Source organism: Ursus americanus, chromosome 26 (genome assembly GCF_024610735.1).
Source record: "Ursus americanus isolate L20-20 chromosome 26, mUrsAme1.1.p, whole genome shotgun sequence".
NCBI classification, from domain to species: domain Eukaryota; kingdom Metazoa; phylum Chordata; class Mammalia; order Carnivora; family Ursidae; genus Ursus; species Ursus americanus.
Window position 1 is genome coordinate 43,912,394 of NC_142152.1, and position 25,864 is coordinate 43,938,257.

Here is a 25,864-nt window from a genome sequence, read left to right on the forward strand (position 1 = left end):
AGACTAATGACGCAAATAAGAAATAAAGTTAAAATAAATAAAATTCATGTAGAAAAATTAAAATGTAAAACAAGTCGGGAAAATTCCAAAAGAAAATAATATTAGAAGGAAGCTAGCATTACCAGATACTATAAAGCCTCAAAACGCTATGGCAGTAGTACATAAATATATCAATGGACCAAATTAGGAAGTCAGGAAACAGGAAATGGTAAATGACAAAGGAGATATCTCCGAATTGAGGAGGGAAAAAGACTATGCAATGAATGATGTTTGAACAATTAATATTCCCATCTGAGGGAAAAAAAACTGGATTCATACCGCACATCATTTACCAGCATAACCTCCTACTAGATCAAATATTTAAATATAAATCATAAATTTATAAACGTTCTAGAATAAAACCAGGTAAATTCCTTTTTAGAACCTTGGAGTACAGCAGCTCATTCTAGCTATAGCTTAAAAACCAGGCACTATAAAAAAAAGATTGCTATATTCAAGCAAAAAAGACAAACTGAGGGAAAAACATTTGCAATGCATATTACAAACAGAAGGCTAAATCTCCTTAACATATAAAAGGCTCCTAAAAACTGATAACAAAAAGACCAAATATCCAATGTATTTTTAAAAATTGGCTGACGAAGAGGCACCTGGCTGGCTCAGTCAGTGGAGCATGTAACTCTTGACCTCGGGGGTCATGAGTTCAAGCCCTACATTGGGGATAGAGCCTACTTTAAAAAAAAGTTTAAAAAATTGTCTGGGCAAATACAACAATATATCAGAATAAAATGCAAATGATCCTTAAACATGAAAATACATTATCATGTGTTTTTTAAAATTGTCCAGCTTTTAAAAAAAAAAAAAGATTTTATTTATTTGAGAGAGAGTGAGAGAACACGCGGGGTGGAGGGGCAGGGGGAGAGACAGAAGCAGACCCCCCCACTGAGCAGGGAGTCTGAAGTTGGATCCCAGGACCCTGGGATCATGCCCCGAGCCAAAGGCAGATGCTTAACCTACTGAGCCACCCAGGCACCCCAGTATTTTTTTTTTTTTAATCTTTAAAAAAATCCTACCAGGGACGCCTGGGTAGCGCAGTCGTTAGGCATCTGCCTTCGGCTCAGGGCGTGATCCCGGCATTTCCGGGATCGAGTCCCACAGCGGGCTCCTCTGCTGGGAGCCTGCTTCTTCCTCTCCCACTCCCCCTGCTTGTGTTCCCTCTCTCGCTGGCTGTCTCTATCTCTGTCAAATAAATAAACAATCTTTAAAAATAAATAAAAATAAATAAAAAATAAAAAAATCCTACCATTCTGATCTAAGATCTAAAGCGATCACAATGGAAGGGATTTCTTTAAAAACATTACTCCTAAAATACAATTTAAACCAAAGATTTTCTTTAATCAGTTTTATGAAATATTTCAGTTTCTTTGAAACTGAAATCCTCCTCTCACTTAGAATCTCAGCTGTCAATTAAGTATTTTAGTTCACTGTTAAAATAGTATTTTCTTGGGGCGCCTGGATGGTGCAGTCATTAAGCATCTGCTTTCGGCTCAGGGCGTGATCCCGGTGCTCTGGGATCAAGCCCCACATCAGGCTCCTCCGCTGGGAGCCTGCTTCTTCCTCTCCCACTCCCCCTGCCTGTGTTCCCTCTCTCGCTGGCTGTCTCTCTCTCTGTCGAATAAATAAATAAAGTCTTTTAAAAAAATAGTATTTTCTTAGAAGTGCCCTAAATTTCTAAATTTTGAGATTAAACATCTTTAGATTGATGGTCAGATGTTATGTAACCTAAATTGGTAACAGTTTTCCACTGGTTTTCTTGCCACCAACCTCCCATCACTCCAGCCTAGCCTCTGGCACTGTCAGTTCACTTTCTAAATGTAAATCAAATGAAGTCATTCCCTTGCTTAAAATACTCAGGAGCTCCACACGGCTGAACAGCAGCCCTTCCCCAAACGGTTTTTTTCTAGTATATGAACAGGAAGCAGGTTTCTTTACTGAGCACTTAAGAGTCAAATGTTCATGTGAACCTGTACTTTTTTCCCCAGAGACTCTTCTGAGGCTTGGTTTTCCCTGAAATACTCTCTGAGAAAGTCTATAGACTACCGGGTGAGCTCCCAGCTCCCAGCACAGCAGACACAACTGAGGATAACCTTCCTAGCCTCCCAGCCCCGGCCCCTACACACACTGAGCCTTGCTCCCTCAACTCCAATCAAGTTCTCTCAGGCTGCTGTCCCTGCCTGAGGGTCCTGCCTGCTTGCCTATAAACTCCAATTCATCCTCCAGAATTGAGTTCATATGCTACCACCTTTGTAAAATCTCCCTTCACCACTTTCTTTCCCACGGAGGCTACATGCTCCATCCTTTGTGATCCAGTTACTCTTCACACATATCTTTATTACATCACAGCATTAACAGGTCTCCCCCCGCTCACTAGGGGGGGTATCTAAGGCATGGTAGGCACACTAATCCATGGATGACACACAGAATATAAAGACCCCACCAGACCATATAATGGAGGAAATACCGCACATAATCTAAGATACATCCAGTCTGTTCAATAAACAAGAATTTTTTTCCCATCTGTTCTTCTTGGATATTATAAATACATGTCAGTTTTACAAGAAGTTAAAGTTATTTCTGCTCACTAACCCATAAGAGGAAACTATAAAATCGGGGGCTTTTGAATATTGAAATAAATGGCCTGGAATCTATAGAATTAGGAATAAAGTAGTAATTCCTGGATCCAGAGCAAACAAGTCCAGAACTGAAGGGCCTTAATGCTTTCACAGTTTCAACAGAACTAGAATGTATTTTTATTCTCGTTTACATACATTTTATACTTCTAATGAAACATAATTTCATAGCCAATGTTTTTCAAGATCTAATAATACATTTTCCTAAGTCATGCTTTATAAATCAAAATTTCAAATTAGTGAAAATATTTTTTCTTTTTTGACTACCTTCCCTTTAAGTGCTAACACTACAGTTCACTGGTAAGTAGTAGAATGAGTGCTCCGCTTCCCTCAGTTCCTCAGAGTACTTTCATTCCTCACTCCCGGTGCCTGCTGCAGCGGGCCCGTGGCATGTGCCCAACACCATGAGGCAGTGAATGTTTACATCATCATTTGCTTCTGGAAGACAGATCTCTGGCCAGAACTGGTATGGGCATGCTCACCTCCCAACTTCCCACCATGGGCACCAGGCAGCTCCGTTAGCACGTGCTCGTAAAAGCACGGCTTGTGCTCACTTGCTCTGAAGAGCAGAGTCCCTGATGAACATGCTGTCAGAATGAAGGATGGAATGATGCTATTTTGGGACACTTTTGAATTACCTAGACTTTTCAGCTCACATGTAAGATCAACATGGTGGGGCAGCGGAGGAGAGGCAGAATGGCACAGTTTAGGAGTCTGGACATTTAATTGTAAAAGCTAACTCATCCAAAATTCACTAAGCACTACCTCAGTTTTTAAGCTTTCTATTATAGTCTTTAGTAAACCCTATCTTTTCTAATCCTAGCAAAATTCATTTTCCCTAATCTCCAATTATTCAATCAAAGCTAATTTCATTATAATCATGACAGATTTAGGGGGCGCCTGGGTGGCTCAGTTGTTAAGCGTCTGCCTTCGGCTCAGGGCATGATCCCGGAGTTCTGGGATCGAGCCCCACGTCAGGCACCTCCGCTGGGAGCCTGCGTCTTCCTCGCCCACTCCCCCTGCTTGTGTTCCCTCTCTCGCTGGTTGTCTCTCTGTCAAATAAATAAAATAAATAAATAAATAAAATACTATATCTTAAAAAAAAAAATCATGACAGATTTAGAAGCTTTCAAGATAAAGGAAGCTGACATTGACATGGATGGTACAGACTTCCCTAAAGTATCACCTAAAATTAAAGCTGAAAATGACTACCGTTATTCTAGCAAGATTTCCTTCACTTAAAAAACTAAACATCTCCAACACAAATATTATATTGTATGGATCCTAGAAGCACTTTTTGTTTTGTTTACATTTTAACATCTCTGAAATCACAATATATCTTAGAACTGATAGCATATCACAATCTGACAGGTAGTGTTATTTTTTTTCTCTCTTAATAGTAACTACAGCTACAGAGAGATGAAACCCAATAGGATTAGGGGAACTAAAGAAAACAAGTACAGAGAAAAAGAAAAGAAATTAAAGTTTATCCTTCCTAAAAGATGAACATGCCGAAAAGAAGAGATTTGATTAGCCGCGCTTAAAAAAACCTGCAAAGGTTTCTGTCCTGTGTGTTGTAACACACACAGCACGTGAGGACCGAACGCCCGCCCCCAACCACCCGTCAGCCCAGAAAAGCCACGCCCACAGACCCAGCGCGCCCAGCTCCTCCTCCTCAATCACTCACACAGGTCCACCTCCTCTTGGAAGTTTTCCTGACACCAATGTTTGCCCTTCCTGACCCAACCTGAGCTAGAGCCTCCTATTCTGCTCTCTTATGACAGACTGTGATTTTTCTAGGGCCACATTCTTACACTAAATAATGGGTGTTTTCTTGATTACATCCTCTACTGGAACAGTGTTTGTGACTCATGGGAGTGACTTGGAACCCATTAGCAGGCTGTGAAATCTAAGTGGGTCTCAAGCTGCATCTATACCTATTATTATTATTATTTTTAATCTAAAAACCCCAGAACTACCATAAGGCCAGTGAGGGCAGGACTAGTGTGATCGAACTCAGAGCCCCAGTACAACGCTGGACTCGTAAATGTGCTCAGTAAATGAAGACAGGCTAGCAGGCAGGTAACTATATAACCATACTGAGGAACCTGAGAGGCCACTTTGCCCTTTCAAGAACATTGGAGCTACGTAATGAAAATCAACTAATCACTAATAACCACAAATTTACATATCTACATACATCTACATATATCCTTCAAAATGTTTCCAAGCTTGGTATTTAAAGGATGTTCCTGGTCCAAGGAAATCAAACAAAGCACAAATCAGGGATGTATAAAACATTATAAAATAGGAACTATCTACAATATACATATGTATCAAACCATCACACTGTATACAATGTTATATATCAATTGTACAATGACACAATATTCTACGTCAATTATATCTCAGTAAAGCTGGGGGGGGGGAATGATCCATAACAACAAAAAAAGAACTCTCCTATAATCAAAAGGTCAGGTAATAACTAGTGATGATGAGGATGTGGAGAAATTGGAACTCTCATGCACTAGTATGGGAATATAAACTGGTATAGCCAATTTGCAAAACCGTTCAGCAGTTTAAAATGTTAAACATAGATTTATCATATGATCCAGCAATTCCTCTCCTAGGTACCTGTCCAAGTGAATAAAAATATATGTCCATACAAAGTCTTACATGCAAATGTTCATAAGCAGCATTATTCATAATAACCAAAAAGAGAAAACAATACAAATGTCCATCAACCAATAAGTGGATAAATAAAATGTGGTGTATCATACAGTGGAATATTATTCAGCCATAAAAAGAAACAAAGTACTGACATATCCAGGCTGCAACATGGAGGACCTTGAAAACATTATGCTACATGAAAAAATTATGCTTACACAAAAGACCACATATTATATGATTCCGTTTATGTGAAATATCCATAACAGGTAAAACCACAGAGACAGAAGGTAGGTGAAATGGAGAGACTTTAAAACAGGCACAAAATTTCTTCTTAGGGTGATAGAAATGCTCTAAAATTAGACTGTGGCGATGGTGGCACAACTCTGTAAATTTACTACAGATCACTGAATTGTTCATTTTTATGGTATATAAATTACACCCCCAATAAAGGTAAATGTCAGAACTATAAACATTCAGAAAAGGAAATGAGAAATTCTACTTGCGCAATACAAAGAAGCTTGAAATAAGTCAAATTCTGTCACTGTCTCTACCACTGATTTTGCTGTGACTGCCTGCGGAAGCACCCCCTCCTGCCTCTCTGGGTCATGGCTGCTCATCGGCAGCTCAGGAGACAATATGGACAGGATATACCCTTTAGGACAATGTTTCTCTTAGTTTGCCGGCTGTCACCCACTCAGGTAAAACATTAGATCCCTTAGCCCACCAATCCCACCTACTTCCATATCTAGTGGAAAAGGAATGCAGGGACAAAAAAGATAACTAAGGAGAAATAAAGTGATAAAAGCTATACCACCCACATTGCAGTTACTGTAGGTAATAAATAACTCACCTCGTAGCTTGCAAGTAAGTAGCTCATAAAAGCCATAGAAAGCACCAGCTGGAGTGGGGGTAAAGGAACATCTGAAGACCCTTTCAAGTTTTCAAGTGGGCTATGTGCCCCAATATGAGAATCAACCTTAGCTCTCTTCTGACCCTAACATATTGTAACACTGTTCACCAATTCACCAATTTAGAATCTCAGAGCCATTAGGGCTGTAAGGAAAACTAAGTCTAAGACCTCCCCCTGAATGCTTCATCCTACTTCTCTAAATCAGCCTCTCGAAGACTGAAAAACACATGCGAGGGAGCCCTTTCCCACTCGCACAGAGCAAGGAACATAAAATAAGATAGACCCGGGAGGTACCCTTGACTCCCTTCTCTCTCATCCTCCACAAACAACACATGAGTAATACCGCGGACCCTAATTTCAAAGTATACCCAGAATCTGACTGCTCTTTTCCATTGCTACTACCCTGGCCCAAGCCACCACTACCACTCAGCTGGACATTTGCAAGAGCACCCTTATTAATTGGTCCATTTTTCCACTCTTGCCCTTCAGATACATCACTTCATTCAAAACCCCAAGTGGTTTCCTACCTCTTGCAGAATAAAATCCAAAGTCCTAAGTCCCGTCTACAAGGTCCTACATGATCTGCATCACACACACACCACTTTGATCCTACCTCTTATCATACCTCCCCCTTCATTTCCTGGCTTCCCAGTGCAAGAACACATTTTCACTGTTCTTCTAACAGAGCAAGCCAATTCCTGCCTCAGGGCCTTTGTACTTGCTGTTCCGTACCTAGACCATGCTTCCCTCAGCTACTAGCATGCCTGTATTATACTCTTCTTTCAGGCCTCTGCTCCAATGTCACATTATCAGAGGAGCTTTCCCTAACCAAGCTATTTAATACAACACTATTCTATCACTCAATCCTTTTACTATCCTGCTTTTTCTTTCCTTCTTAGCACTTACCACCACCTAATCTATGTTATATATGTTTATCTTATGTCTCTTCCCACTGGAACACAAACTCCCTGAGAACAAAAATTTTAGTTAGTTCACTGCTGTATCCCTAGTACCAGCAGTAGTTCCCAGAACATAGCAGGCACTCAATAAACTTCTCCAGTTATATATAAATTTTTTTTCAATAGGTTGAGTTACGAAGCTACTAGGCACCCGCCTTCTCATCATCAAGGTCTCTACAGAAAAAGACTGCCAATAGTTTACCCCTCTAATCAGTGAGTTAGTCCACATAAGAGAGAAGGAAAAAAATCTTTGAAAAATGCTAGTGTGAAAGTGAGGAGCCTGTACACACCTGTGACACTTGGCAGAGTTCACTCAAACCTAGAGATGCATGGACGGCCCTTGCTAAAGCCTTCCCTCTTTCCACAAGGTGGCACTACAGAGTATCAGGGAGTGAGTTTTCCCTGCCCCTCTAAAATTTGGGAGGAATAAGATTAACTCCAAAGAAAACAGAGGAATAGTTTAGTAAAAATCATGTTAAGTTCAATTTCCAAAGCTGGGATTTGCATTATTTTGGAAAAAAAACAGAATTGGCCTTTGGAGAGCAATGAAATTTTTTTCTAATAAATAAGAAGTATAAAACTGCAGAGGTACATATTTAATCCTCTTGAGAGGACAGACACATTTAAATATCTGATTAGCATCTATCCAAAGTTAAATGTCCGGGGGCACCTGGGTGGCTCATTAGGTTAAGCGGTTAAGGGTCCAACTCTTGATCGCAGTTCAGGTCTTACTATTGGGGCTGTGAGTTCAAGCCTCACATAGGGCTCCACCCTAGGCAAGAAGCCTACTTAAAAAAAAAGTTAAATGTCCATTAAATTAGAGCCTCGATAACCATTACCCATTCTGTTTAGTTCAAATCACTGTTTTTACTTGTTTCAATAATTTAACATTTAAAAAGCATATATTCCATCATAAAAGAATTCCTTCTCACCAACTTGAATTGCTGAACTCTGGGTCATACATTATTCCTGGGAATACAAAATATACACCCTAGCTTCCCTTCACCTTATTAATCTCGTCAGTATTTAAAAGCATATGCATTTTAAGGAAAGCTGTCTAAAACTGTAAAAATGCAAAATTCATGAAACTTTCCATAATGCTTAGAGACGTCATTACTATCAGGTATGGAGGTGACGCTGCTCAATTGACCAATCAATCCATTCACTAAAACTTAAAGAATCCTCTACACAGTAGAAAAAGGGCAGTACCAACTCTGAATTCCTGTTGATCAATGTCGAGAATCGTTGCCCAGAATGATGGTTGCTTTACTGACATCGTCCATGTGAACATTAGGGAAGCAGAACAAACACAGATCTTCAAACCACAGGCTGTGACCTACTAGTGGGCTGTGGGCTGTAAAATCAATTAGTGCCTCAAGGGCCAGTTTTGGTTTTTAATGGAATAGAACAGAACAATACGAAACAGTGTTAAGAGAACAAAAAGACAAACCACAGACTGGGAGAAAATACTTACAAAATATATAACTGATAATGGATTTATATCCTAAATATACGAAGAACCCTCATAACCTGATAATAAAATAAACCAATCAAAATACGGACAAAAGATCCTAAAAGATCAAACAAGACATACAGATGGCAAATAAGCAGAAAAGATGCTCAACATCATAGATCACTAGGGAACTGCAAATTAAAGCAATAATGACACCACACAAGTACTGGAATGGCCAACCCCAGAACACGGACAACACTACATACGGCGAGGAGGCGGAACAAGAGCTTGCTGGTGGGAATGTAAAATGATGCAGCCACTCTGGAAGGCAGCCTGGCAGTTTCTTAATAAAACTAAACATACTCTTACCATATGATTCAGCATGGAGTGCCTTGATACTTACCCAGATGAGTTTGAAACTTACATACTAAAACCTGCACAGGAATGTTTATAGCAGCTTTATTCATAACAGCCCAAACTTGGAATCCACCAAGATGTTCTTCAGTAGGTGAATGGGTAAACAAACAGTGGTCTACCCAGATGATGGGATATTATTATTCAGTAATAAAAGGAAACGAGCTATCACGTCACAAAAAGAGAGGACTCTTAAATGCATACTGCTAAGTGAAAGACACCAGTAGGAAAAGGCTACACACTGCATGGTTCCAACTATACGACAGTTCTGGAAAAGCAAAATCTATGGAGACAATAAAAAAATCAGGGGGTTTTGGGGACAGGGAGGGATGAATAAGCAGAGCACAAAGGACTTTTAAGGCAGTGAAAATACTCCATATGATACTGTAATGGTGGATAAATAACATTACACATTCATCAAAATCCACAGAACTATACAACACAAAGACTGAACACCATGTAAATTATGGCCTTTAGTTAATAATAATTCTTCAACATTAGTTCATCAAGTATAACAAATGTAGCACATTAATGCAAGATATTAATAATAGAGGAAACTTGGGCGCCTGGGTGGCTCAGTTAGGCATCTGCCTTCGTCTCACATCAAGATCTCAGGGTCCTGGGATCAAGCCCCCCATCAGGCTCCCTGCTCAGAGGGGAATCTACTCCCTCTCCCTCTGACCCTCCCCTCAGCTTGCACGTATGCACGTGCACTCCCTCTCTTTCTCTTTCAAATAAATAAATACAATCTTTTTTAAAAAATTAAATACAGGAAACTGTTGGGGCTCAATTTTTCTGTAAACCTAAAACTGTTCTTAAAAAAATATAGCCTATTAACAAAAATACAAAATGAAACAGTACACTACACACGGTAAGGGTGAGTGTGGTCCCCTAAAATTCCAACTATATATATTTACACAGAGAGGTGTATGTGTGTGTGTGTGTGTGTGTGTGTGTGTGTGTGTAAGACTGGGTCACTTTGTAACAGGTACTTTTTAGTGTGGGTCATGGTCCAAGAAGTTGAAAAGATAGTGCTCTCAGGGCCTCATAACACCCAACTACATGAAAAATCACCATACTGCCATCACCATTTATCGGTGCTTATTATTTGGCACTGATATGCACTTCACACATTCTCAATTCTCACACCAACTCTGCAAGACAGATAACCATCCTTCACTTCCCAGCATAAGGAAAGGAGGTGTGCAGAGGTTAAATAACTTGTCCAAGATCACTGAGCTAATTAATACCAGGGTGAGACGTGACCGTGGTCTGACTCCCAAGCTCTGCTCTGAACCACTACTCTAAACTACTTGCTATGAAATACAGAAGGAAAGAGCAAATGTTTTAATAAATACTTCCCTACTTATAAAAACTTCCCCATTATTTAATAATTTCTCAATTAAGTCTTATCTTCTATTCATGTTTGAAACTATCTGAAATGCAAAGTTAATCATAATAAAGGGAACAAGAAAGAATCACGCATTTTTTCCTAATTAATCAACTAACTATAGAGTATCTGGTTAAAACCATATAAATGTTCTAATTAAATTTTCTTGACCTGTCAAAAATTTAAATTAGGTATATTCCAAGTTTTCAGAGTAAGATTTCCTCTGTCTATATATTTTTTGTAAAATTCAAGAAAATATATTCTTATATGTATTTCTTAAAACATACCTATCTACTCCTAGGTATATTTCCAACAGAATTAAAAACCTGTCTTACACAAAAACTTGAACAGGAATATTTACAGGAGCTTTATTCATAATAGCCACAAAGTGTAAACAGCCCAAACTGATGAATGAATAAACCACTGTGATGTAGTTATAGAATGAAATACTACTCGGGCATAAAAAGGTGTGAAGTGAGTGCTACGACACAGATAAACTTCAGAAATATAATGCCAAGCGGATGCAGCCAGATACAAAAGTCACATGCATGATCTCCTCTACATGAGGCATCCAGACTAGGCACATCTACAGAGACAGAAAGCAGAAGTTTGTCTGCCCAGGGACGGGGGGGGGGGGGGGGCAGTGAGAAATGGGGAGTGACTGCTAAGGGGTATAGAGTTTCTTCTTTCTGGGATGATGAAAATGTGCTCAAATTAGACATAGTGCTAGCTACCCAATTCTGTGAATATATTAAAACCAGTGAATTGTACACTTTAAAAGGGTGAATTTTATGGTACGTGAATTACGTATCAGTATTTAAGGGGGGAAAACATATCTAGCTATGCCAATTATCTAACCTATATAACCTATACAATCAGTAAAATACTTTTACCAATGGAAATAACTTTAAATAAACACATTATCTTCTGTATATTTTTTTTCTCGAGTAACATTTATATTTCTACAAATTGTTTTTTCATATTTTTTAATATCAAAAGTTAAGAACTAATTCTTTTGTTAGCAGGAAAAAAAGCTTAAAACAACAAATATACTTAACAAAATAAGGTCTCTGAAGAACACTTTAATATAATCATGTGTATGGATATACCATAGTTAATTCATCTCATGATACAAAATCAGAATACAGTTTACAAAGGAAAGGCAAGTCTTACAACACTCCTATCTTTTTACAAATGACTATCCATTTTCTCTTTCAGGTTTGAGCCAGCTCTTTAATACCATGATCCTACTTTCAATTTGCTTATAATGCTCTGAGTTACCATTCTTGAAATGTTTCTCATCTTTAGAAAACTAAGCAAAAGTGAAGTGTGGAAAACAAAAGTCCCACTGCCTAGAGATTATCTATGCCATTTACAAAGGAAAAATACTTAAATAGATGTCCCTTGGGCTTTGTGGAATCTAAATCCAGGCACTAATGACATGAGCCATGATAAGACGTCCTAATGAAACAAGACAGACCACTGTTGTTATAGCGGAGTGATATGGTAGATAAAGTTTCACCTAATTCAGTGAGTTACACGGAAGAATAGTTCAGTGTTAGAATTGTTCAATAACAACTGTAACCAGGATCTAGAAATCACTATGAAAAGGAAAACTAAACATTAATTTACTAATCTCCATATAAAACTTGTCATAAAAGAGACTGCCGAAGCTTTGTTAACAACTTTAAAAAGTAAAAGAAACCTCAACATTTTAAGTGCTCACAATAAATGCCTTGTTCATATTTTATGCTTAAAAAAATTGCTTGTTGAGGTAAGGTACATACAGAGCTACAAATTTCTTTTTTCAAATTCTACTAGTATTTTAAAATTTTGTTTAAAAGATATATTTTAGAGGGGCGCCTGGGTGGCGCAGTCGTTAAGCGTCTGCCTTCGGCTCAGGGCGTGATCCCAGTGTTCTGGGATCGAGCCCCACATCAGGCTCTTCCGCTGGGAGCCTGCTTCTTCCTCTCCCACTCCCCTGCTGTGTTCCCTCTCTCGCTGGCTGTCTCTGTCAAATAAATAAATAAAATCTTAAAAAAAAAAAAAAAGATATATTTTAGAGAAAACACACACAGCGGAGGCAGAGAGAGAATTTCAAGTGGACTCCCTACTGAGCATGGAGCCTGACATGGGGCTCAATCTCATGACCCTGAGACCATGACCTAAGCTGAAATCAAGAGTCCAACACCTGACTGAGCCACCCAGGTGCCCCCAAAGTATTACCCTATTTTTTTTTGTGTGTGTGTTTTTTTGTTTGTTTTAATTTAATTTATTTGACAGAGAGAAAGAGAGAAAGAACAAGCAAGGGGAGCGGCAGGCAGAGGGGGAGGGAGAAGCAGGGACCCCGAGGAGCAGGGAGCCTTATGCGGAGCTCAATCCCAGGACCTGGGATCAGGACCTGAGCAGAAGGCAGATGCTCAACTGACTGAGCCACCGAGGCGCCCCAGTACTGACCTACTTTAAAGTTTATCTATCTATGTCATCTCTACACACAATATGGGGCTTGTACTCATGACCTTGAGATCAAGAGTCGCATGCTCTTCTGACTGAGTCAGCCATTGACATATTTTATTTAGTTAGTTAGTTCAATTAGCCAGCATATAGTATATCATTAATTTTTGATATTGACATATTTTAGATCTTAAAATGAGAATAAGGTTTGTAACAAGATACTTAACATAAAAGGACTTCAACAATTTATTAATAAGAACAGCTATTATTTCCATGCTTACTATGTTCATGGACACATTTATTTACCCATATTGTATCATTTGATTCTCCCAACAGACCTAGAGAGCAAGGCGCTAAGATGATCCTGTTGCTGCAGACAGACCAAAGGATTGCCCAAGGACACATAACTAGAAGGGCCAGAATGTCTGACTCCAAAGCCTAAGTTTCTACTCTCATAGTTCAAAAACAGTGCTAAAATTCATGAACACTTACACACACACACACACACACACACACACACACACCTATTCAAGTTCTCCATCCTGATGAAAGTATAAGAAACAATCTTTATCCAAAAGTTATCAGACGAGAACATAAACTCCAACTACTTTTTATAATGGAAGAATTCGCCTCATACATATAATTTACATGTACCTTTGAAAGCAAAATATTGTAAGTATGAACTTCAGGGTAAATTGCAGAGATTCATTATAAAACCCAAAATGAATGTACTCAACAGCCTAAACTGCCTCCAGGCAAAAAAAAAAAAAAAAAATCTTACTGAATAAAGGCTAAAAGGAAAATTCTGATGCCTTGGCACTCATATGACTTCACTTCTTTTATGAATCTGGTATGGGTTCATAAAGATGTGGATTCATGAAGATTCACCTGAGGTTTGGGTCTGCTCAAATACTAGAAGAGCATTTACAAAAACATGCGTACAATTTGCAAAATTTCAACACCATTCCTTTTGAAGACAGAATTGTGTATTCCATCACTTACTAAAACATCAAGCTGCATGGGAGTTTTCTTATTATATGACTATAATTTTACCTTTCCTAACAATATCAATAATCTCTATTATGGAGAATGATTGAATTTCTGAATGTTAGTACTGTCAGGAAGTTATGCATTTTCAAAAAGGGAAAAGAATGAGCCTTCTCTCAGCACCTACTGGACAATCATACACTAATTTTTTTTTTCTAGATAGGGAGACAGAGCAGAGGAAGGGGGAGAGGCAGAGAGAATCTTAAGCAGGCTCCATGCCTAGCATGGAGCCTGATGTGGGACTCAATCTCACAACCCCAAGATTATGACCTGAGCTGAGTCGGATACTTAACTGAGTGAGCCACACATGCATCTCATATGCCAACTGTTTTAGTCCTCAAGGCAACCTTAGGGGCCCCAACTGGGATATTTTTCAGATGGCAATTCTCTCCTCTCCTCTCTGGGACCCACACTTGGGCAAGTTTCCAGGGGTCATGATTATTTTAATCTCTTTGCCATTGCTGTCTCAACAAAGGAAAACACGACAAAAAATATTTTTTATTCCATAAGTATTTACTGAGTGCCCACTTCGTGCTGGAGATTCAGTACTGACAAAGCAGACAGGGTTCCTGTGCTTATGGGGATTTGATTATAGTCTGGGGAAAGAGACAAAATAAGTAGATAAAAAATATAGTATGGTGGGTGGTGATATACACTATGAAGAAAAACAAAACAGGCAAAGGAGACTAGGAAAAGGACAATTTTAGTTTTAAATAAGGTGTTAGAAAAGGCCTCCCTGGGGCGCCTGGGTGGCTCAGTCGTTAAGCGTCTGCCTTCCGCTCAGGGCATGATCCCAGAGTCCTGATATCGAGCCCCACATCGGGCTCCGCTGGGAGCCTGCTTCTTCATCTCCCACTCCCCCTGCTTGTGTTCCCTCTCTCGCTGGCTGTCTTTCTGTCGAATAAATAAATAAAATCTTAAAAAAAAAGAAAAGAAAAGAAAAGGCCTCCCTGAAGGTGAAAGAGTCATAAGCCTGCAGAAAGCCTGAAGGAAGAGCATTCAGGCAGAGGGGACAACAAGTGCAAAAGCCCCAAGGCAGAAGGAATGCTGAGTAAGATTCAGAATCAAGGAGTCTGCGTGGCTGGAGCAGAGAAGTCAAGGGGAGAAGTTTGGGGGATCACAGGTAAACTACTACTTAGGCTTTTGCTCAGAGGGAGATCAGAAAGACCTCGGAGGGTTATGAACTCTGAAGTGGCATGTTTTACCATAACGATTTGCAGGCTCACTCTGGCTGCTCTGTTGACAACACATGGAGAAAGAGCACAGAAATAAGAAGCCTCAGGAGGCTAATATAAGAATCCAGGAGATGGTGAGAATCCTGGAGGTAGTACAAAATAGAAGCTAGGTGGACGGGGAAGGTAGCTCTGACAAGATCTGCTGACAGGCTGGGTGTAGACCGCGGGAGACACACTGTGCCACGGAGAGGAGGCCGGCTACACCCGTGCCGGCTCTGCACTTCCGCTCTCTCATCAGTGTCCCGCCAATAAAGCCTCTCTTTTCTAAGATGTTAGAAACCAAGAGTTGGTTTTTTGTCACTTGCAACCAAAATGACCTTAATTACTAAAATGATTATCATTTTACAAATAAGAAGCCTGAGGTAGAGAAAAGTTCAGCACTCATCAACTAGTCACAAAAATAATCGAAGTGTTAGTTTGATATTTGGTAAAATGTCATCTGGAAATCAACTATTCAAAAAGAAAGAAAGAGAAGAAAGGAAAGAAAGAGAAAAAAGAGAAAGGGTTCAGCATGCATCCAAGGCACCCCAGGTACCAGGTAGCTGAGTCTACATATGAACCCAAGTCTGACTGGCTCCAAAGCCTGCGCTCGCTGCGCCCACCACACTGCTTCCCAGGCCTCGGCTGTCCTCCACCTGCAAGCAGGCACAGAGCTTAAAACTAAAACAAAGCGACAGGGGAGGTGTGGAGGGAGCAAAGATCAGCAAGAACACCGGCTTCAGGTCCAACACATCACCAGGCAGGAGAAGCAGGGACTGTCCAGATATGGGGAACGCCTCTCCTCTCCCTCCATCCCGTAGGGTCAAGAAGTGCAAGCAACTCAGTTTGGCAAACACGGGGAAATCCCAGCTCTGTACCAAGTTGAAAGCTCTGCTGTTTCATTCAAAGAGGAGGGAAAATGGAGTTCAGGTTGACAGACCATCTTCCCTGTAGCCTTATCGTCTGCCCACACCACCACAGAATAGTTTTCTTTCCCCGCTGATCTCAAAAATAGTTAAAGTATTATTGTTGGCTGAGCACTTCAGGATGTTCTCACAAGGATCCATATTTTAACACAAAAATAAAATATTATGTTTTCCTAAGGTAACATTCATATTAGTCCTATTAAAGCATACATTTTAAGCAGCAAATCTGAGATGACAGTACATAAGGGCCTCATTTTTTTTTTCTTTAATAGTCACTAAAGTTGTTTGGGGAAAGAAGAAAAGATAGAAAAATTTTTTGGTAATTTGAATTATTTTAGATTAAGTGACCACCTGCTTCTTAATCCTTTCGTAAGCATTCAATTAAAAAGGGACACGTTGAGAGATTCACATTTAAGCCATCATAAAGATAAGTCATCAGGGACGCATGGGTAGTGCAGTCGTTAAGCGTCTGCCTTCGGCTCAGGGCGTGATCCCGGCGTTCCGGGATCGAGCCCCACATCAGGCTCCTCCGCTGGGAGCCTGCTTCTTCCTCTCCCATTCCCCCTGCTTGTGTTCCCTCTCTCGCTGGCTGTCTCTCTCCGTCAAATAAATAAATAAAATCTTAAAAAAAAAAAAAAAAAAGATAAGTCCTCAAATCTTAGAGCCAGAAGGAACCTCATCTAACCACCACTTTTCCCCATTTTACAGATGAGGAAGCAGAAGCCCAGAGAAGGAAACAATTTGTCAAGGTTAATAAATCTTATGAGTAACAAAACCAAGACTGAAATCAGGTCTCTTGATTCTTGGCTCAGCAGGCTGACTCCCTCTCAGCGGTTGATCTCGTTATACTGTTTACATAATATTAAATGAGAAGGTCTGAAAAATGTCTAATAACGAGTCTGACATACAATATTCTCTCAAATCTAATTTCCTTCCTCTCTTATTTAAATACCTGATACCAATTTTGGGCACTGAAAAGGTTAGGAAAACCCCCAAGACTTTTAAAATTATAGAAATCAACTAAAATTAAGTCTCAAAAGAGAACCATGAAACAAAAGTGACACAGGAACACACAATCAGATGCAAACTATAAAGGGTACCTGATCATAAAATAGACCTATAATACACTTTGAAAATATTATAAGAGGGCTCCCTAAATATTAGTGGGATCCTGGAAAATGTAAGCTAAGTGACATGATTTTGTTAAAAATAAACAAGTCCAAGGCATTCAGTTGGGATGTAACTGAGGTAACCATATAATTAAGAACCAAACATGGCCACGCTGAATGAAGAAAGGAGTTAATGAGACAGACTACCAGGACAACAGACAAAAACCAAGACCTTCCCTTGCATATCCGTATGTATAGGCACCCAACATAAGTCATTCCTAAGAAAAAGTACAGTGTTTCATACACAACAAACTCCCAAGAGACAAATATCACAAAGCAACATATCTTTTAAAAATCAGGTCTAAAGAGAAAACAAAAACCCACAGAAGATATCCTTTTTTTCAGTAAAATTCGTTCCAACTATCTATTTTACCGGCAAGATGAAAGGTAAACCTTGTAAGATGACCTACCAATCCTACCTCAAAAAAAAAGTACTGTCCTATCCTTCATCCAACAGGAACAAGGAAAAGAACAATTTACGACATGCAAGTGAAAGAGGTAGGAGCATTATCCCCATTTTACAGATGAAGCAGGGTCAAGAGAGGCTAGATAGCTTGCTCAAGGTCTGATTCTAAACCCAGGGATGACTCCAAAAGCCTCCTACACCACACTGCCCATCCATGAAAGTCCCAGGTTTCTTTTGGAACAAGCATCACAGCTTGGCAGGCCACCTCTCTCCCTGCCTTCAAGATGTGGAGGGCAGTGTTTTTACTCTCAAGGGAGAATGACGGGGAGGGGAGGGATGGAGAGATATTCACACTTGGCACACTTAGTCCAGATGCAGGCCTTGGCTCTTTCACCCAAGGACAGCAAAAGGTCATGGACCACAAGGACTCTGGTCCCCAGATCTGGACTTCACAGAATAACCAAGATCCTACCCTGAGGAATCAACTGACCTTGGAAATTCAAACTGTAGAGCCCAAATTCAACCTTCAAAGATTTTGCAGTCCTCTTCCTCCTTAGCTGCCATGTCCAGCAGTAACAGTAATGGCACCTATTCACTGACACTACGTGGCAGACCTCATGCATTCTGCGTGCATGTCATTCAATCCTGCCAGAATCTTGGGAAGACGGTTTTTGTTCATTGTTAACTATTATCTTTATTATTTCGGGGGTGGCAAATTAACATATAATTTTTTTGAGAGTCTAACAACAGAAGAAATAAAAAAACAGTCCCCCTAATGACCTGCACTTGAAAGCACTGGTATATATCCTTCAAGATGTTTTCTACACCACAGAACTCTTTTCTTTTGCTCTTACAGTAAGACCACAGTAAGTAGAATGTTGGTTTTTCAGCCAACATTATATTTTGGGCATTTTTCCGTAAGAATACACACAGTTCTACTTCACTCTTTTTTTAGGCCATATATTATTTCCTCTACATGGCTATAGCATAATTTATTTAGAGACAGGCACTGTTGCTTTCATTTTACAAATGAGCAGATAAGCTCCCACAGGTTACATAACCTTTCTAAGGTCACACAGCCAATAAGTGGTAGGGTCAGGGTGGAAACCAGGCCTAATTCCGTAGTCTGCATACTCTAACACTCCTGCTCCATGGTGCACCTGTTCTGTGAGTTTCCATCAGCTGGACTATGAACCCCGTGAAGACAGCAAATCAGTTTTTCTAAGTCTCCAGTGCCTAGCATTGTGTCGACACATAATAAAGGTTAATATTTGTTGTATAATTATCTGCTGAATGTCACTTGTTTTGTACTATGTTTAGCTTCCCTACAGTACCACTCATATCCTTCACAGTGCCCTGTAATACACTGGGACACAACCATATCTGTTGAAGGTGCGGGCCCAACACCCAGCACAGAACTGCCCCCCACTCTCGGCCTGGTCACTTGGCTTCTCTAGATCTCAGAACTCATGTGTGACTCAGGCTCAGACCCACTTGCTTCTCCAGGAGCTTCCCTCACAGAAGCTTTTCATATGGAGACCCATCTACTCAGCTCTAACCTAACATCGTAAGAAGTAAGCACGAGAAAAGTTATTTGTCTGACCCCTGCTTACTTTGTAGTAATGGAGATCATAAACCATGGTTTTATAACAAACTAATAAGGCTTTAACCCACAAGAAATTGAAATTTTCAAACAGAAGTCTAAGGCACTTAAGTGTAGATTATGCTAGGTACTACTTGGGGGAGGGAGACAAGATATGAAAGCAGTGAGATTTTGCAAAGATCTATCTACATGTTGATTTGAGTCTGAAAAAACTGAGAGCCCTGAGTTTACAGTCTTGTCCTGCCTGACTCCATGGCAGTGCAGAATTTTGACCTTGGTAATCTCTAGCATGAGATTTCTCCTCTATTAGCCAATACCTCATAAACTGCTAGAAACAGGTTCTTCTATGTATCATTAACTATAAAACTTCAGATTAAAAGACTATAATAACAGTTTTTACATAATAAAAACCTGGCAAAATAAACACAAAATTTCATTTTTCCATTAAATTTAGTCATAGAACTTAGCTACTTTGACTTTACTACCAAAAGCATGAGCAGCTACTATTACTGCTATTATAAAAATATCTCATTTTCTCCTCCCAGCTACCCCATATAAGCCTTAGAAACTAATTACTAGCAACTCCCCAAAAGGAATATCAGACACCAGCTGGACCATAAGGTATTTTCTATTAACAATGACATTTGAGGATTTATTCAATTCCTGAGGCCAACAACCACATAAAGAAATTAGAATTAGGCTCTCAGGTTGTTTTATGGTAAAACACTGCAGTAGAAGAGGCTCAAAAGAAGCCAAATTCCATCTTGTGAAGCAAAGTGCTACTTTGTATAGAACACGAATTGGACACATTTACAGAATCACTCATTCATTCATTTAGGGCATTTTAGAGAGCCCAATCTGGTCCCGGGGCCGGCCTCAGGGCACACATAGTCAACATCTCCACTGTCACTGAACTTGGAGCTGAGACAGAAGAGACAGCAGGAAACTACAGGAGGAAACTGTAGAGCGCCATGAGATCCCACAGAAGGGCCGCCTGATCCAGATGCCAGCGTCAGGAAATACTTCCCAAAGGAAGCAACATGTAAGCTAAGACAAAGGGATTCGCTGTGGAGAGGAGTGGAGAATGGGTATGGGAGCCAGGAGACGCGCAGACTGTGATCTAAATAGAATCTGTTTAACTGTCCCATACACTGGGCGGGAGGGTGGGATGTCAATCAACGACAGATTAAAACAGCTGTCATCAAGGAAACCCCCCCCCCAATCAGGCACTGTTTTCTTCTATGCCAGGAACTTGACATTTAAATACCCATACCATAATTTGGGTACGTTCCCAGATGTGTTTTACTCTAGGTGATAAAGGACCTCCTCTTAAATGTCTTCCACTTTCTGAACAATGATCTTTTCATATTTTGGTTTTACATTTGTCACCCTTCCACTCTACTTACAAATAATAGTAATAAGGTAAAACTCTCAAAATAATCCAATGTTACAACAGACCAATGGAAAAAAATTAGAACTAGGTAGTCTCCCCAGACATAGTAGGGCTGATGAAGTATTTCCGAGAGAGTTTAATTATAACAGTACTAAAATCATCCTTTCAAATTTTCCTAATTTTAATTATAATCCTAAAATTCTTTAATTATTAACTATTTCTGTGGTTATTAAGCAGCTTCAATGTTGCAGCAAACAGGAAAGTTACTCAAAGACATCAATTAGAAAGTATCCTCACCAAATTGCAATTCACATTTTTTTTTCTTCTCTGTGAAAACCTGTTAAATGCCTATCTGAAGTTGAGCTGTCTCCAAAGCAAGAACGTCTTTAAAATGTACTGAATTGAAATCATTTAACATTTTGGACATACTAAACATTTTGGGGATAACAGCACACACCTATACTGCTTAGTACACAGCAGGCACTGTCGCAGGTTCTTTATCTGTAACAGCTCATCTCGTGCTCACAAAGCCCAATGAGGTAGGTACTCTGACCCCAATTTTACAGGTGAGGACACTGAGACACAGACACGTTAACAACTCATCCAAGATCACACAGGCAGGAAATGAGACAGCTGAGATTCAGAGCCAGACCGTCTGAGCCCCAATCCATGCTCTCTAACTACTGCATTATAATGCCTCTCAATAGTTTTTCAAAAATAAAAAACAAAAATAAATAAAAATTACTATAACAAAACACCAGCCACCTATAGTCCTTGAGGTATGTTTTGAATGACAGCATTCTCTGAGTAGCTGAGGGTCTAATCCCTTTGTCTGAGCCAAAATCTGAAACCGTGCCTGTCCATGAAATGGCCACACCAGCCAACCACACGCAGAGCAACTGAGAACCTGAAAAGTGACTAGTCCGAAATGAAATGTGCTGGATGTCTAAAATATATTCTGAATTTGAGAGGCTCTGTATGAAAAAAGAATGTAAAGTATCTCACTAATAAAGTTTTCATATTAACTACATGCTTACATAATTTTGTATATAATGAGTTAAATAAAATATATTATTAAAATTAATATCACTTGTTTCTTTACACCTTTTTAATGTGGCTACTAGAAATTTTAAAATTCCATCGTGGCTCCCATTGTGTTTCTGTTGGACAGAGCTCACCTAAAATGTATCCAGCTGCTGTCTACATCAATGATATTATTTTCTTTTCTTGATGACTCAGTCATCAGGAGGAACTTTAACCACCACCCTGTGTGTAATCTGTAATCTGTAATTGTGATATCTTTGGTGTTGACTGAGGTCAGGCTGCCCACCCTCAGACCACAACAATAGGTTGTGCTTAAAATGTGTCTTTCTATGCTTTCCAGCAGCCTGTCTGCCGACAGCTACCAACCGCCCCCCGTCCCCAACAACCTCAGATACAGCATCTGAAGACTAAGAAGCCAGGTAAATCGGGGTTGTGCAACAAGAGTGAAGGAAGGCCTAAAGAGGGTCTTCCACACATGTGGCTTCAGTGCTAGATTCTTTGGCGACTATTTTGACTGCACGGAGGCCCTTTTCTGCCTCGACTACCTGACTCCTCCCATAGACTTTAGACACTTAGTACCAACTTTAACTTAGACTGGAGCACTTTACAACTCAGTTTAAAATCCTGCAACAGTAGTTTCAGCTTGAGAAGATGATTACATTCTGGAGACAGATGGTGCTGACGGTTGCTCAACACTGTGAAGGTACTCAGTGCCACAGAACTGTATGCTTAAACAGTTAAAATGGTAAATTTTATGTTATGTATATTTTGTCACAATTTAAAAAAACCCTCAACAGTTTCATATCTTTCTTAGGATCAAATTCAAACTCTTAGGCAGGTCACACATGGCCCTCTGAATCTGACCTGCACCCACCTTTCTAGCCTCCCTCGTTTCAACTGGCCTCACACTCCAGGCCATCTCCCTCAACACACCATGCAGACTCAGATCTCAATTCGTTGCGCGTGTTAAACTCTCTACCTAAAAGCCTTTCCCCATCATCTCTAACCCTCTCCCTCATCCTTGGAAATTCCACTCAAACATCACCTCCTCTCTGAAAATTCCCGACATCCCAAGGTTGAGAGGACTCCTCTTACCGCTGTGCTCTGCTGTACCTTGTACTCTGACACTCTTACAATTTTTATCTTTTTGGAATGGCATCTTTGTTTACTTGACTGTGAGCTCATGGAGAGCAGGCCTGTGCCCGGCCCTGGCACACAGCCAGCATATAAGTGATGCACCCTAAACGCTTGCTGAGGCCACTCAGTGAACAAGTACTTACTGAATCCCTATCGGAGGTAGGCAACATCCCAAGCACTGGGCATACCACAGTGGAAAAGAAAACAAAACTTTGCTTTCATGGAGACTCCACAAATAAATGCCAGGTGGACATAAGTACTATAAAGAAAAATAAAGCAAAGGAAGGGGAGGGGCATTTTATACGGAGTAGCTTGGAAGGTGCCCTCTAAGTAGAGACCAGAAGGAAGGGGGTAACTTTTCAGCTCACTGGTAGAACACTGAGTGAACTGAATCTTATTCTGGTTCGAAACTGTGGTCTAGAAAACAGAGGGAACTGGAAAGAAAAGGTAAACTTTAATTTCCAAGAAAAGCAAACCATTCATCCCCTCTCTGTCCTAGCAACTTGACAGATTTCGCCATTACTATCTAGTTCTCTCAGCATGAAGAACATAAGCATTCCACCTCAGTGGAATAAAGTACACTACAGTCCTTTTCGGACTGAATCCTGCCCACCATGAAGCCTTGTGGTTGCTAGAGAAAAGAGAACATTTCTTGAGTATTTATTCTGTATACTAACAGAATGCTCTAACCATTTGCCAATCCTCACAACAGCTTTTTGAAATATCCTGTTATTAAACTCATTTTAAGGAGAAAAATAAGGCATGAGGAGGTTAAGTAATCTGTCCGAAGTCATGGACTAGTAAATGGCAAAGCTAGAATGTGAAACCTTGGCTCTTGAGTCTGAGCTGATAACCACTATGCTATCCGTTTCACCTGTATTTCCTATCACAAAATACTCTTTGTTCCTACTGTTGGATTTGTTGTTAATCCTAAAATTGTCACATTTTACTTCACCTTTCTTCACATTTTGACCCAACCTCATTTCTCTTTTCCAGTTCTACTACAAAAACCTGTCTATACGCTGATCATTTGTGAGGTTAACTATTATTTACTAATTTTATGTTCAAGACTGCCATTAGAAATGGAAACATACACTAGAGTAAAAAGCAGAAAACTATCAGTGCAAAGACACGGATCACACTTCTATACACAGTGTGCAAGTAAAGTCTTCCAGGAGCTGAGAGCACAAAGATGGAGGAGGTCAGGCCAGCCCCTGCCCCGGGAAGCTCCGTCCGGTCTAGTGGGGGCTTAGGGTGGGGCTGACTGACAAGTACAAGGCACGGTGAGTGTGGTATGCTACAGATGCCCAGGCAGCAATCTAGAATGCCTAAACCACAACATTAAAAACCACTTAATATAGGGAAAGTGATTGTTTTTTACTTGATATGTTTATTTTACCCTAAGATTTAAAAGTAACCTCTTTCTCGATATAGCAGGCATCTCACGCTCAATACAACCAAAATAAAACTCAAAGGTCCCCTTAAGCCCTAAAAACCTATTCCTTCTCAAGTGGTCTCTATCTTAAGGGAAAGACAAGCCTAGCTGCGGAAGCAATAAACCTGTTATCCTCAACTCCAGCCACTGGACTTCCTTCCAGTCTCTCTCAACCACACACACACACTCACACGTATGCACACATGCAATCACACACTCCAACAGATCTATTTTACCTATTGACTGGATCTTTCTCTTCTGCAGGTCAAGGCTGGTTTGCACCAACTGGTCTCCTAACTGGTCTTCCTGCTTCTTTTTAATCTCCCTTACTCCATAATCCATTCTCTCCGGCTTCAGAATTATCCCTCTTTCATACAAATCTGATCACATCATTCCACTTTTTAGAAATGTTTGGTGGTTTCTGATAACCCACAGGATCAAGTATGAACCCCATTACATCACGCACACACCTCTTCACAATGGGGTCCAACACTACTTTCCACATTACACCTTTCACTCAACAAACTGTCACTGAATACCAACTGTGTGGTCAGTCACTGGGATAGGCACTGGTGGTAAATGGCAAAAAGAGACAGCTTCTGCCCTCATGAAACTTACAGTCTAGGACAAGAACAGACATTAAGCAGTCACACAAACGAATGCTTAAGACTACAACTATGGCAAGTACCACAAAGACACATCAGGCAAAGTGTTCTGAATTAGATAGTGGTGATGGTTGGAAAACCTTATGATGAGCTAAAAACCACTGAACTGTATAGGTTAAGAGATGAATTTATGGTATATAAATTATAGCTTAAAAGAAAAAGATGCACCAGGTTGCATTTGGCCAAGGCAAAGATGGTGAAAGCTCCCCAAAGGAAATGAAACTTATCACAAATAACTAACATTTACTGAGCATTTACCACACAACAGACACCTTTCCCTGTGATAATCAACGTGATCCTCCTGACCACCCTATAAAGTTGCTATTATTATCCTCAGTTTAAGAACTGAAGGTCCAAGGGCGCCTGGTTGGCTCCGTCGTTAAGCATCTGCCTTCGGCTCAGGTCATGATCCCAGGGTCCTGGGATTGAGCCCTGCATCAAGCTCCCTGCTCAGTGGGAAGCCTGCTTCTCCCTCTCCCACTCCCCCTGCTTGTGTTCCCTCTCTTGCTGTGTCTCTTTCTGTCAAATAAATAAAATCTTTAAAAAAAAAGAAAAAAAGAACTGAGGGTCCAAGAACTTTACCCAAGTCAGAGAGCCAAATGGTGATGACAGAATCCACACTTAGGCCAACTGAAACCAAGACCCACACTCTTACCCGCTACACCTAGGCAATGCCTACTATTCAGAACTACTTATGATATAAAAAATAAATCACTGTTTCATTTCTTCCAATAGAAATTTCTCATATCTTTTGTCTTTAAAATAGCCTATATGAGGGGTGCTGGGGTGGCTTAGTCGGTTAAGTGACTGACTCTTGATTTCAGCCCAGGTCATGATCTCAGAGTCTTGAGATCAAGCCTGGTGTCGGGCTCCTTGATCAGCAGGGAG

General features: G+C 40.2%; 1 protein-coding gene across 2 annotated transcripts in view; it reads right to left on the reverse strand.

Moving 5' to 3' along the window:
• PPP1R13B (protein phosphatase 1 regulatory subunit 13B) overlaps positions 1-25,864 on the reverse strand; it is an 85,446-nt gene that overhangs the window by 52,368 nt on the left and 7,214 nt on the right. The window lies entirely within an intron of this gene.